Source organism: Cotesia glomerata, linkage group LG1 (assembly GCF_020080835.1).
Source record: "Cotesia glomerata isolate CgM1 linkage group LG1, MPM_Cglom_v2.3, whole genome shotgun sequence".
NCBI classification, from domain to species: Eukaryota; Metazoa; Arthropoda; class Insecta; order Hymenoptera; family Braconidae; genus Cotesia; species Cotesia glomerata.
Window position 1 is genome coordinate 35053789 of NC_058158.1, and position 14012 is coordinate 35067800.

Here is a 14012-nt window from a genome sequence, read left to right on the forward strand (position 1 = left end):
GATGAATCTAACATCGGGATGAGCTTATATCTTAAAAAATGCCAATAATTAAGAATTGACTTTGCTAACTTGTCAAGTAATGATGTTTTTGAAGATATAAACTCATTCTGACATTACAATCATCGAGACCTTTCATTTGAGTACCTACATCAATTTTTCATATATTTTATATATTTATATATTTGTATATATGTATATATGAAAAATATATCAAAATGCATGTGGGTACTCAAATAAAAGCTCTTGATGAGTGTAACATCGGGATGAGCTTTCATCTTCAAAAATGTCATTAGTTGACAAAATAGCAAAATCAATTCTTAATTATTGACATTTTTTAAGATATAAGCTCATCGCGATGTTACACTTATCGAGAGCTTTCATTTGAATATCCACATGGATTTTGATATATTTTTCACATATACATATAAATAAATATATAAAATATATGAAAAATTGATGTGGGTACTCAAATGAAAGCTCTTGATGAGTGTGTATCATCGGAATGAGCTTATATCTTAAAAAGTTGTCAACAATTAAGAACTGACTTTGCTTTCTTGTCAAGTAATGATGTTTTTGAAGATATAAGCTCACTCCGACATTACATCAATTTTTCATATATTTATATATATTATATATATGTATATATGAAAAATATATCAAAATGCATGTGGGTACTCAAATGAAAGCTCTTGATGAGTGTATCATCGGAATGAGCTTATATCTTAAAAAGTTGTCAATAATTAAGAACTGACTTTGGTATCTTGTCAACTAATGATATTTTTGAAGACATAAGCTCATCTCAATATTACACTCATCGAAAACTTTCATTTGAGTACCCACATCAATTTTTCATATATTTATATATATTATATATATGTATATATGAAAAATATATCAAAATGCATGTGGGTACTCAAATGAAAGCTCTTCATGAGTATGACATCGGGACGAGCTTATGTCTTTAAAAACGTCAATAGTTAAAAAATTACAGTGCAATTTAACAAAAGTCATTATTTAATAAAGCAAAATATCATTTATTTATCTTTTACAAGTAACGGAAGTCACATAGTGACTGCAAGTGTGCTAGTAATTATTTATTTAATTTTTAGTAATTACCATTTAGAAGCTTAAAATAAATGATTCCAAGATTATTACTTAGTAGCAGTGGAAGCGGAAAATTAAAAAACTCCAAATTTTAAGAAAAATTTAATTTTATTATTAATTAAAAAAAGAAAAATTAATTCAATTCGCCTATCGTCGCACCTACCTCACACAGAGAGACGACTCTTTTTGTACCTTTCGAACAATTTGATATTTAAATGAATTTGCCATGCGTGGTAGGTGATGGGTGCAGGGAAATGTTTGGCCAGGGAGCTCGCGATGGCCAGCGGGGACCGCCGTCACTGTTCGCTGTCATAGAGTTAAACACACGGGCTATGTCAATTGGTCCAATTAGCCGCGGCCCAGCGGATAAATCGATGACGACGATGAGTGCGCACGTGCATTTTAGATTAAATACACATATATATAATATCTACAATATATAATTTAAAAAACATATGTATACGTGTTTGCTGGTTAAAATTGGCTGAATTAAAGTGTAACACGAAACCGCACGTGGCTGTGACAGTCTGAGCGACATATTCCGTCGAGTATATTGTTCGCCATTTTATTATTGTTATGTAGTACATGTAGTTAAACACACACTTTCACGAGCCACCGGGAAAAAAGATAAATGTGTAAGTGGGAGGATACGGGCGTCTTGTGTTGCCTTTTTTTTTATTTTTATTTCATTATATTATTTTTATTTTCATTTTATTTTATCCTTTTTTTCTAAATCGTCCCACATTGGTAGTCCATAAAAGAACAAGGTCTTTTTCAAGCCGTCATCGAGTTACGACACACTAAAAAGGAACAAAAAATTGTGGCTTAAAGGTATATTATATATATTGCTAGAGAGGATAGGAACTAAATTTCTGTGATGAAAAATGATGACTAGATTACACAGTCTTCTACTTCTAGAGAAGAGTCTTTATTGCCGTACTATGCTGTTGATATGAGAAGTCTCTACTAATACCAATACTAATACTGATAGAATGTACATGTACGTACATATATGTGAAGAGGAGAGGATAGGAATGTGGACGGAGAGGAGTATCGCCGGTCATATCACGCTCGGGAATGAGGACCAAGGGGACTGGGGTCGTCCTATCTATTCTAGGGGGTGGCTAGCATCGCGCAGTCTACCTAATAGGCTGTGATAGATCGGTTAAATTGCGTCGGTGCTAATGGGATTGCGTCCGACGCCGCTATAATTACCATTAACTAACTTCGTTGACTATTTTCCTTTGTCATAACTATTTAAACGCCTTTTTGTTAGCGCCCACGCACACAAACAACTACTATAGTTATGATTATGACAATGACACACACCGCACGCCTGGACATTATACATTATAAATTTCCGAGATGATAAAAGAGCAAGAGGAGAGATGGGATAAATAAAAGCCAAATATTAAAATATGAAATACTACACTGCTGTCGCTCGTCAATTCTCTTTCTCTGTTTTTAAAAAATATTTTTACGGCCTTGTTTTATTAGAGGGAAAATAAAATTTTTTTCGGAATTTACTGGAGTCAGTAATAATAAAATTGTATTTATTGTTCACGGGGTTTGATAATTTAGCGCTTGGTGGGAAGTAATAGGTTAAATTTAAAAAATTGTTGAGGTTGAATTAGAGTTTTCACTGATTGGATCAGTGATTTTTTTTACTTATTCTATAAATACAAATTTACTGATATATTTGGAAATGTAATTTTTTTGATAAATTTAATGTAATTTTTTTCACTGATGAAATCAGTGATTTTTAATTATATAAAGTAAATTCACTGATATCTATAGATATAAGCTCATTTTGATATTACGTTCATCGAGACCTTTTATTTGAGTACCCACACGATTTTTTTCATATATCTTATATATATGATATTTCTCATATTTGTGAAATATATAAAATATATAAAAAATTCATGTGGGTATTCAAATGAAAGGTCTCGATAAGTGTAACTATAAAATGAGCTTATATTGTTGAAAATATCATCAGTAGACAAAATACAATGTCATTTTTTAATTATTGACATTTTTTAAGATATAAGCTCATTCTGACGTTACGCTCATCGAGACCTTTCATTTGAGTATGCATACGATTTTTTTCATATATTTGATATATATATTTTTGATATTTGTGAAATATATAAAATATATAAAAAAATTCATGTGGGTATTCAAATGAAAGGTCTCGATAAGTGTAACTCTAGGATGAGCTTATATTATTAAAAATATCATCAGTAGACAAAATACAACGTCATTTCTTAATTATTGACATTTTTTAAGATATAAGCTCATCTTGAAAATACACTCATCGAGACCTTTCATTTGAGTATGCATACGATTTTTTTCATATATTTGATATATATATTTTTCATATTTGTGAAATATATGAAATATATAAAAAAATTCATGTGGGTATTCAAATGAAAGGTCTCGATGAGTTTAACTTCAGGATGAGTTTATATCGTTCAAAATATCATTAGTAGACAAAATACAACGTCATTTCTTAGTTATTGACATTTTCATGAACTTTTTAATCAAGGATTTAAAAATTCACTGAAAATCACCGTAAAAAAATACAAAACTACAATTTTCTTAATAAATTTTACCTGACTAAAATTACTTTATAATCAAATGAATAAAAAAATTCCACTTACTCAATCATCTAAAAAATATTCACCGAAACCTTACATGACCCAAAATAAAATAAAAACAATTTCCTATTTCTTATCATCTATCAAAAACAATAAAAAGCATATCGTTGAATTAAAAAACAATCCCGTAAAACGAACCCCTATTCCACCCCATTCTCTCCTGACATGTATTTATATTTATATAATACGCTGGGTGGATAAGTTCTATCGCCGATATACATATATACATAGAACACAAAAGGTATAGAACAGCGACTACATAGCCTATAAGTACATAGATCGGTGAATTAGACAGTTTCAACTGCCGTCAATCTCCCCGTCAAAAACACCAACTCGGCATATATTCATTTCTTATAAATAATGCGGGGTTTAAATTTTTATCCTTGCATTATACATATATTCTCTTTCTTCCTCAGAGTGTCGAGTGGAGTAGCTTTATATTACCCACACACACACACAGACACACCGATCCATACATATATAAGGCACGAGGACGAGGAAACTCTGACTCTGATTCTGATTCAGATGCTGGCGTGTTCTGGATAGGATCTGAAGTGCCGGTGACTGAATGGTAGGGAGCTCGTTAACCGCAGGCGTACTCGAGTGTACCCGCAAGTATAGTAACGCATTTATGTGAGCTATACATGCCTCGGAACAGGACCAGAACTCATATTATATCTATCGGCATATGATACACACACGTAGACTCCTTCCACATAGGATTTATGCATAAATTTATATATTGTCTGTCTATCTATATATCTTCCCGGTAATATTCTACTCAACTCTCTACTCTTTTCCGCTTATGGCTACTGTAAATCGTCGAATCGGTAGCAGTAGTTGCAGTTGAGTGGTCCTCGGTCCAGGGACTATCATCATCATCATCATCATCATCATCAAATCTATTATCATCCTCCCGTCATTATTATCATCATCATCGAGTAAGTGGTACTAGCAACCTTGCAGTCACTACGTGCCTTGTAAAATATAAAGAAATAAAATTTTACTTTATTAAATAATAACTTTTGTTAAAATGCACTGTACTTTCTTAAATATTGACGCTTTTAAAGAAATAAGCTCACCCCGAGAATACGCTCGTCAAGAGCTTTCATTTGAGTACCCACATGCATTTTGATATACTTTTCATATATACATATATATAAATATATAAAATATATGAAAAATTGATGTGGCTACTTAAATGAAAGGTCTCGATGAGTCTAATGTCAAGATGAGCTTATATCTTCAAAAACATCATTAGTTGACAAGATAGCAAAGTCAGTTCTTAATTATTGACATTTTTTAAGACATAAGCTCATCTCGATGTTACACTCATCAAGAGCTTTCATTTGAGTACCCACATCAATTTTTCATATATTTTATATATTTATATATATATGTATATGTGAAAAATATATAATAATGCATGTGGGTACTCAAATGAAAGGTCTTGATGAGTGTAACATCAGGATGAGCTTATATCTTTAAAAATGTTAATAGTTCAGAAAATGTAACTTTGAAAAGGCACAAATTCAAGTTAAGACCTTTGAAATGATACTAAATTTTAATTAAAAAAACTAGTTTTATTCCCTGACTATCCTGGAGACAAAATTTTTCTTATTCTCTTAATGATGTAAATGATTTTTGTTAAGTTGCACTGTATTTTCTTAACTATTGGCGTTCTTAAAGATATAAGCTCATCCCGATGTTACACTCATCAAGAGCTTTCATTTGAGTACCTACATGCATTTTTATATATTTTTCATATATTCATATATATAAATACATAAAATATATGAAAAATTGATGTGGGTACTCAAATGAAAGGTCTCGATGAGTGTAATGTCAGAGTGAGCTTATATCTTAAAAAATGTCAATATTTCAAAAGATAAAAGGTAATTTCTTACTTATGGATCTAGAAATAGAGAATTTCCAAATGCAGCCTAAATACATATCATAAATTGACTATCGGTGAGAATGATACGTAACTTTGAAAAGGCACAAATTCAAGTCAAGACCTTTGCAATGATACTAAATTTTAATAAAAAAAACTAGTTTTATTCCCTGACTATCCTGGAGACAAAATTTTTCTTATATTCTCTTAATGATGTAAATGATTTTTGTTAAGTTGCACTGTATTTTCTTAACTATTGGCGTTTTTAAAGATATAAGCTTATCCCGATGTTACATTCATCAAGAGTTTTCATTTGAGTACCTACATGCATTTTGATATAATTTTCATATATTCATATATATAAATACATAAAATATATGAAAAATTGATGTGGGTACTCAAATGAAAGGTCTCGATGAGTCTAATGTCAAGATGAGCTTATATCTTTAAAAATGTCAATATTTCAAAAGATAAAAGGTAATTTCTTAATTATGGATCTAGAAATAGAGAATTTTCAAATGCAGCCTGAATACATATCATAAATTGACTATCGGTGAGAATGATACGTAACTTTGAAAAGGCACAAATTCAAGTCAAGACCTTTGCAATGATACTAAATTTTAATAAAAAAAACTAGTTTTATTCTCTGACTATCCTGGAGACAAAATTTTTCTTATATTCTCTTAATGATGTAAATGATTTTTGTTAAGTTGCACTGTATTTTCTTAACTATTGGCGTTCTTAAAGATATAAGCTCATTCCGATGTTACACTCATCAAGAGCTTTCATTTAAGTACCCACATCAATTTTTCATATATTTTATATATTTATATATATATTAGAGTGGTCCAAAAAAAACATTTTTATTTTTTTTTTCAAGTGCTGCTGTTTCAAAAACTTCTCTAAGGTATAAAAAAAATTCTCTCCAAAGCGCAGCTTGATATCTCAATTGTTCATGAAGCTCAATGAATTTTTATTTTCCCATTTAAATAACACATCAAAAAATTTTATTTACGTTTTCATCCGGTAAAACTACGAAAAAATTTTTTGTATTCGTCAATTATTCTTGTAGGAAATTTAATTCTCTATAAAAAGTACTAAGGTAGTTTTTCGTAATCCTAACAAGTAAAAGTTATTAAGCTTTAAATACTCGCAATAAAAAGAAAATTTAATCAGATATGATTTTAGAATTCATGTTGTATCACATTTTCTGTTTCAAAGTATTTGATTAAGTAATTTATATTTTTCTTAAAAACATAGTATACAGTCTGATATCGGTCATTCAGTCTGGACCAGTGATAACAAATGACAATTCAATATATCGGTTTGTTTATTTGAACCACATGTTAAATGCACTGAAGGAGATTACCAGACTTTGTAAATACTCTAACCACTGCTTAAAAATTAAACTAGATAATTTACTTAGCACTCTCTTGCGGCCTACATGAAGATATATAGTAAATTAAATTTTTGTTGACAATTAGTTTTTACTTCAACCTAGCTGCATTTTTAATAATTATGTCTTATAAGTCATATAAACTAAAATAAGAAATAACCAAAAAAATTAAATCAGTCTCAAAGATTATATTGGTTGTATGTTTATTAGCAATTTTTTATAGTCAAGCTTATTTACTTAAATATGTGATGACTCCTGAGATAAGGCAGTTTTCCACACTAACTCTACTTGTTTATTTATCATTTTTTTTTCAATGATTAGAATTTAAAAATAAAAGAATCAATTCACGAAGGACTTCTATTTACGTACTCCTGCAAAGTTTCGTGATTTTTCATTCGGTCAAAAAGCGTCCCAGCATCATGTTCAAAATTTAAATATTCACCTGTTCTACCTGTCCTAAATCTTCTTAAATAAAAAAATTAAATTTGGTATACATCCGGAAGTACTAGCTTGCTCTTGATTCAGATTCCGTAATGAAATTCAAGTTCAATTTTAATAAATCACTGCTCATAAGAAAAAATATCCAAATTGTAATGAGAGAAATTATTCATCATTCACAGTTAATACTTCACCAAAAGACAGGTGGTAATTATATTAGAAACAGTCTAGTTTGATAAATTTTGAAATAAATACATGCAGTTACCGAAAAGTTTTCGAAAAGTTGCTTTGAAACTATCTTCGTTCAAATTTTTTGTGCAAGTATTTAAAACTCAATAACTTTTACTCGTTAAGATTACAGAAGAAACTACCTCAGTACTTTTGTAGAGAATTAAATTTCCTACAAGAATAATTGACGAAAATACAAAAAATTTTTTTTCGTATTATTGCTGGATAAAAACGTAAATAAAATTTTTTACGTGTTATTTAAATGGGAAAATAAAAATTCATTGAGCTTCATGAAGAATTGAGATATCAAGCTGCGCTTTGAAGGGAATTTTTTTTATACCTTAGAGAAGCTTTTAAGATGATAGGCAAAAAACTTTTTTTTTTTGGACCACTCTAATATATATGTATATATGAAAAATATATCAAAATGCATGTGGGTACTCAAATGAAAGGTCTTGATGAGTGTAACGTCAAGGTGAGCTTATATCTTTAAAAATGTCAATAATTCAGAAGATGCAAGGTCATTTCTTAATTATGGATCTAGAAATAGAGTATTTTCGAATGCAGCTTAAATACTTATCATAATAAATTGACTATTGGTGAAAATGATTAGAAACCTTGATCAGGCACAAATTAAAGTCAAAACCTTTGCAATCTCACTAAATTTCACTAAAAAAAAAAAACCATTTTTATCATATGCTTATCCTGGCTACAAAGTATCTCTTATTCTCTTAATAATATAGATAATAGCCCGTTCAATCACGCTCATTTTGTTCCCCCTCGAATCAGTTCCTTCTGGTCCACTCGAATGTATAATCTATTAATTTTTTGTGGATCTGCAATATATAATGTATTTGTAATGTATGGCCCAAACTGGCTCGATCTCCAGAACAGAGGAGCTCTAGAGTCGAGTAGCAGCCAGCCCTTGTCCCTACATTAGTCATTGGGCTCGCCTGCATGCTGTATGGTGCCGCTTATGTTACATACACGTACATAAATATATATATTATATAGACATTATACATGGCATACATGGGGCTTCACATTTCAAAGTTTCTCTCTCGTCTTACTTACAATATTCTTCTGGCATGCCACGGATAGGCGAAGGTAGATTGTATGTATAGAAAATTGTATATAGGTGGTTATATGTTAGATGTTGTATGCAATATGCAGAAAAGAATATACTGCTTCCATTCGCTTCGGTAGGTCTTCCTTCGTAGCTTCGTACCTTACGCTATGGTATAATATGTATATCATATGTATATTTTGTATGTGTATGGCTGTGAACTCGCGCCGTGCGGGTCTACTCGAATTTCGGTCTTTCATTTCATATTAGCAATGTGAAACCCCGAATGCGTTATGTTCAATTTTTTACCTTCTCGATAATATAACAGCCCGAGAATAATAAGAGCTCGTTGTTCGCTCGAGCTATGGGTAATAATCGGGTAAGGACCGGACAAGGCAGAAAGGGCTTAAGGAAAATGGACACGTAATCTTTAATACCAGTCTTTTTGTTGTTCGAAGGTATAATGTGAGCAAGGATCGGTGACAAAGGAGGTTCTTGATTTTTTTTTTGAGGTGTAGAAAATTTTAAAGGGAAATTTTTGTCAAAATTTCAAAAGAAATTTTTTTTAGAGCACTGATAAAAGGATTTGTTTATATTTAAAAATATTTGTTAATATTTAACAAATAATTTATTAGAGACCACTTTTTAGTCCTTAACAAATATTTGTTAATATTTATAAAAATTTATTTATATTTAATAAATGAATATCAGATTTATTAAATACAAACAAATCGTTTTAAATACTAGGAAATATTTGTTTCATATTAAAAAATGGTCTCTAATAAATGATTTGTTAAATATTAACAAGTATTTTTAACTATAAACAAATCCTTTAAAGAGCTTCATTGATAAAAATAAGATTTATTTAATTTCTAAAGAATTATTAAAATTATGCGTGAAATATAAAGTTGATAATAAAGAAAAATATAGGAGTGAAAAAATAGGACGTGCTGAGGTCCAATAGAAAGTGGATAGTAAAATTTATAGTAAAAAAGCAGTCTTGTAAGAACCTAGACCGGTATATAAGAAAAAGTGAATTATTATTATTATTATTATTATTAAGGATATTAATAACCTTAAATTTCGCAGAAGTTTGAACCAAATTGGCTTAACAGATTTTTATAAATTTGAAAATTGAATTTAAAACAAAAAATTTATTTTTTTTTTTTATATTAATTCTAGAATTTGATCACAAAGTTAAAAAAATACGATATTATTGTGACAATTTTATCAAAAAATTTTGAACAAAGTATTTTTTGTAATATAATTTATAAATTTTACCTCAAATCTTCATGCAGCTTAGATAAATAAATTTTTCGCGTTTTTGAGAGTATTTTGCGGAGAAAAGTGATAAAAATGATCAACTTCTCTCATAAAAATTACACAGTAAAAAATTTTGCGTCATTTTGTTAAAAAATTTTGTGTTAAACATTTTTATGTTAAATATTTAACACTTTTTTGTATTGATTTAACAGAATAAATATTAAATTTACACATAAAAGTATTAAATATTTAACACAAACATTTTTGATGCAAAATTTTTTTACTGTGTAAAACTGAACCTATTTAAGATTCCAATCTAGATCAGATTAAAAGTTTATCTAATTTACCTGCTTGTTTATCTCGTAAATAAAATTTGTAGTCAAAATTTTTCAATTTTTCAAATTTATCACGTTTCTTCAAGTATTTTATTTCTATAAATGCCAAAGTCAATCAAAATTCTCTAAAAAGTTTCTAAAATTTCTTTGCTCAAGGATTTTATTAATATATAATTTATCAATTCTTTGACAAAAAAATATCAATAATAAGTTAGAAGTACCATTTTTGGCCGCCTTAACACCGTATTTGGCCAGTTAACATTTGAATTAATTTATAAAAAATTATAGTATGATAACTATATTTTTGTTGAATTTTAAAAAATTTATATTAAAACAAATTGAGTTTGTAATGGTTTATTAATATAAATTCATTTCTATCGTTTATTTGAACAATAAATGGCCATAAACGGTACAGTGGCTACAAAATATACTTTTACCCGAGGGTAAGTGTGAGTATTACTGCGGGCGTAGGTATTACTGCGGATTTTTTTATTTCAATGATAAATAAATGGTACTTGAGCTTTTTAAATTAAAAAAAAATGTTGCTAATAACTGAAACCTTCAAGAAAATATTTGCACAGTAGTTTTACACGTACAACAATTATTCAATTTGTTATTAATAAATTAAAATTAACTGGCTATGCAGGTAGTAAACTATAGCTTTTTTGTAAGTTTCCGTACGAAAAAGGGTGATACTAAAAGATCTTTTTCTTTACATAAAATGCTTCAAATTTAATATTTTTTGCACATAAAAGTAAGATAACCCTTCTTCAATATCATTCATGTATTAAAAATTGAATTTTGATCAATTAATATTGTTTATTTAAGGGCGCAGTAATAGGTACAAATAAACTGACATGTTTGTATTACTGCGAATGTTTTCAATAATCCACAGTAATAGAAGCACCTCTATTTGTATGCATTTGTACCAATTACTGCGGATGTAAAATACATTTATTCTAACCTAAAAAGAAAATATTACCTGTCAGGTTGCCTGTAAATTGCTCTTAGTTAAAAATAAATAATCTTTAAAATAAATTATAAACAGAAAATTGATGAAACAATAAAACAAATAAATCGAAGTTGATGAAAAATACAAGTGGTAATTATAATAAAGAATTTTGCTATGTGAAATTAAGCAGTGAAACTTTCAAACTAAGAAATTTCCATTAAATTAAGTGAATGTAACTTAAAACATATTCAAAAATTTTTCTGATTGATTTAAAAAAATTCAAAATGATTTTTTTCAATCAAGATTTGTTTTTCTCCGAGCAAGTTAATTTTTTAATTACTATAAAGACTGCTTGTTATGTTATACGACACTGGAATAATAATTATTTTTAATTTAGACATGCTGTGTTAAATTATCATGTTTATTGATATGAATTCAAATTATTTCAGGAATACGTTTTTCTAATCAAGTCATTTTATTTAACAAATACCTAATTAGGTATCTTTCAAACGTATTTTATCCATTTCTTATATAATCCCGAAGTTGTTTGTCATTGAATTTCAGCCGCAGTAATAGACACGCAGTAATTGGGTCATTCGCAGTAATTGGCACGCAGTAATAGAGACAAGCTCCTTTTATACCCGCAGTAATACATGCATATGACTTTTTTTTAAATGCTTATTATTTCAACAAAATATTAGTTTATCGCACTCTTGATTTTTTTTTGAGTCAATAATGAGTCAAACTTTGGTTTAAAAAAAAAAAAATTATTGTTATTTTTGAAAAATTCAATGAAAATGTCTCTGAAATAAAACCTTCAGAAAAAACCGCAGTAATACCCACACTTACCCTATTCGTCAAAAAAAAAAAAAGAAAATGTGTTCTCAATAATAAACAATCAATTTATATTTTCTCATCAATAAAATTAAAAGAATAATTAATTTTCTTTGTTAATTTCTAAAATTTTTACCAAAAATCCAATTTACTAAAAACTTAAGAGCTAAATTATCTCCAAAAAAAAATCAATTATCCCTTTCATAGCTTTTAATTTTTTCCAATGAAACCTCTAAAAACTAAAAAAGAAGAACCGATTTTCCCGAGGACCCCCATGTGTATTAAACCCAACATATATGCAGCTACAAATATACATACATCACCGTGAAAGGATCTCTCCTTGAAGTGGTCCAAACATCCCGGCGGACAAAGCGAAGTTAATGCTCGTGCAATTCAACGGTTCTCCCTTCTTCCTTCTCCCTCCCTAAAACGATTATCCACTCGCAGAGCAAGAGGCCCTCCAGTCAGCTCGACACAACTGAGCGTCGTCACCGAGGAAAGCTCGCTATATCTAATCGTCGGGGATTCTATCGAGGAAGGAGACAAGTGCACACTCACATCCAACAAACACACATTCGCATCCAACATCAACATCGACATCTGCATCCACAAGTAGAGTATGAGGGATTGAAATCGCGTACGTAACGAGACGTATTGTGTGCGCCAAGTCCAGTCAGTCAACCATCGCACCGCCGGATGCCACTGCCGCGTTTACGTCGCACGGATCTGAATAACCCACAGGGGCATACTGGAGCCTCCAGCTCCAGCTTCAGCTTCCAGAGGGATGTTGAGGATAGAGGATCTTTCTATGTATCTAAAGCCAGAGGTTGAGGTTCAGGGAATTCACCATCTTGATCATGGTTACCATAAATTCACTTCTGTCCTCTATCTGCTGTCTGGAATGGAGTCGGTCTATGTCTATGCATAAATGTTCACATATATATGTATATGTACAAACATACAGGAACAAACTCCTAGACACTAGACAGAGGTTGTAGACTGTAGACTCCAGACTGTAGCGGTTTATAGTTAGAGGTTGCGTGATTGCGAATTCAAGTAAAAGTTGTCGGGAGTAGAACCACGCCCGTGACGCTTATTCCCAAATTGCCGAATCCTAGTAGGATATAATACAGTTTTAAGATCGCATGCGCCAAATGTATCGTCGTTCGATAGCTTACTCTCTTTCTCTTTAACTCGCTACTTCGGTTTAGCTGTACTACGCTATCACTACACTTGCCGATGATGAATAAGAAATGAGTTTAAGAATTGCTGATAATCGAGGAGACTTGTATTGCGGTGCGAAGGTTATTCTTTTATAACTTTCACCCTCTTAACACCCAGGACTGCTTACTAGATGATAGTTACTAATCTTGTGGAAGAAATTCGGAAATTTTATAAAGTTTGATTTTTTGGTTGGAATTTTTTATATTTTTGGGGGAAAATTCATTAATTTCAATAGTTTTTCTTTGATAAATTCTAGTTTAGACAATATTTTTCTGGATATAGAAATTAAAATTAAAAAAAAAAAAAAAAAAATTTGATAAGAAAGTCCAATTTCTTACTTAAAGAATTGGTCGAAATTTTTGATATTTTTTGGTAAAGAAATTGAAAAATTTCAATAGTTTTTTTTTGATAAATTTTTTTTGGGAAAATATTTTTCTGGCTATAGAAATTGAAATTTTAAAATTTTAAATTTCGAACCTACATAAAAAAAATGTTCTTGAATCAAGTATATAATTTTGAAGAACTTAATCTTCTTGATTTGGGTAGAAAAATTCTTGAACCAATAAATTTTTATTGATTTAAGAAGGGTTTACATTTTTTCTCTCTCTCTCTCGCTCT